This window comes from Malurus melanocephalus, unplaced genomic scaffold, assembly GCF_030028575.1.
Source record: "Malurus melanocephalus ecotype Western Australia unplaced genomic scaffold, MMel_1.1 scaffold_149, whole genome shotgun sequence".
NCBI lineage: Eukaryota > Metazoa > Chordata > Aves > Passeriformes > Maluridae > Malurus > Malurus melanocephalus.
This window is the reverse complement of record NW_026623381.1, coordinates 67,666-69,822: the sequence shown is the minus strand read 5'-3', so window position 1 is coordinate 69,822 and position 2,157 is coordinate 67,666.

The window sequence follows — 2,157 nt, the reverse complement described above, 5'->3', positions numbered from 1 at the left end:
GCTGCCCCGCTCGGAGCTCCGCCGCAGCCCGGGGAGCCGGGGGGATGCTGCCCCGCTCGGAGCTCCGCCGCATCGGCCCCCGCTCTGCCGGGTCGAGCCGAATCCAGCGCTCCCCATCTGGAGATCCCAGCCGAGGGTCTCATCCCACAGCCAGAGGGTCCCATCCACCCGCGCATCCCACCTGAGGATCCCATCCCCTGGCTCATCCCGCATTCCGGGGTTCCACCCAGTCGGGGATCCCGCCCCAGGCTCACCCCACCACACAGGGSTCCCCCTGATGATCCTATCCTGGCAGAGGGGATCCATGGAGACGCTGATCCCGCCTGGCCCCCAGCACTCGCAGCAGCTCCAGGTTTATTTAAAGCTATTGCGAGTGACAGACTGCCAGACTAGTTCCCCTAGAGAGTAACCCGCGAGCACAGCTCGGGGCAGCATCCCCTCAGGGCTGAGCCCTGCCATCGGTGCTGCTCCTTCTCCTCCTCGCTGTGCCCTTTCCCCACCCTGAAATCCAGCAGCGGCGCTGGCTGCTCCCTGTTTGTGCTGCAGGGAAACCTCAGGGCAGGACAGGGGCRGCTTTGTGCCAGCGAGGCCACGGGGGTGCGGTGTGAGTTAGAGCAAGGGGGACWGAGAGCAAATAATCTGATGGGAAATGATCTGGGAGGCTCAGTCACGAGGTCATTGTTGAGATAATTCCTTGCTTGCTATTAGCAAATCTTCAGATTATCCATTTGCCCCCTTTTCGTGGTTCAGGTTGTTCTTTCCTTTCGAATTTGGCTCAAAATGACCTTGGAAAACAAGCTGGTCACTCCAAGCCCAGATCCTCGCTCAGTGTGAGTGTCAAGCACTGAGGAATCAGGGCCTAATGAGCAAAAGCCTTCATGGACTAATCCAAACTGCAATGATAAATAAGGAGCATAACACAAAAATGACTGAAACTTCCCCAAATCCTGCAGTGTGTTTGCTGCCTGCTTTTAACCCCGAGGAGGTCCCTCTGCTCCAGCGTTGTGTCCTGACCTCTGCGTGGGCTGTGCTGACATTGCCCACGGCACTGCTGCGGTGACAGGGACAATGAACGTCACCTCTGCCACCCACAGCTCYCGTCCATGCAGGTTTTACCATCCCACTGAATCACTGGGATGGTTCTCCAGAGGTTCTAATTTTTCATTTTAATCAACAGAGGAAAAGRGACGAGCCTCTGTGATTTGTTTTTATTTTTTACAGTGGGGTTGGTAATTTGGGAAACAGCAGGGACAGGAAGGTGCATCACTGGATCCATTCTATACTCCCTGCTGCCCCTCCTGCCACAGGTCCCTGTTCCTTGAACCCTGATTTTGGGGGCCAGGAGTGGGGGATGAACCCTCAATGAAGATGGGAAATGACACACTTGGGCCAGGGCTGGGGGTGGCTTGAAACCCACAGATCTCTGCTGTGGGGTTCTGCAAAATTCAGGGGCGGATTGTCCGGTGAACCTAATTAGGAATGAGCAGACCATCCCAAGCTGTAATATGCCAAGTAATTAAGTGATTAGTATTGATTGTTAGAATACCTAATGAGCAGTTATCACTGAATGATTAATTAATCCAATCAAAAGAGTAATAAAAATTCTGCAGGTGTGCAGATGATACCTTATATTCATCGCACGAGGGAAGCGAGATCTCTCTCCRTGGTGCCTATCTCCTGTTTCTATCCCAGCACTTGGCACCAGGGATGCACCCACTCCAGGCTGTGCAAGGGGTCTCTCCCCACCCCAAAAATCCCCTGGCACTGCCAGGCGGGGCTCCCAGCAGCAGGCAAGCACCCAGAGTTGGCTCGAAGGTGGAATAAAATGGTCCCCCAGGCGCTGTCAGCATCCAGGAGAYGCCGGGATCAGTCAATGCTCAGCTCCTCCCTGGCAATTCTTTCACTCACTCCCTTGATTAAGTCGCTTCAGTTTCTCCTGGTCAAAGCCCCGCTAATCCCAGCTAAGCCCGCAGCGTGCCGCACRCTGGCCTCTGATCACTTCCCTGCCAGGCGGTGGCTCTGCGGGCACGTCCCCAAGAGCGCTGTGCCCTCGGGACACGGCAGCTCGCAGGGCAGCCACAGCCCCGCAGCGGTCATTTATTTGCTGGCCCGTGGTATTTACCTTTCTAAATGCTGACGAGGAAATGATTTTCCCAG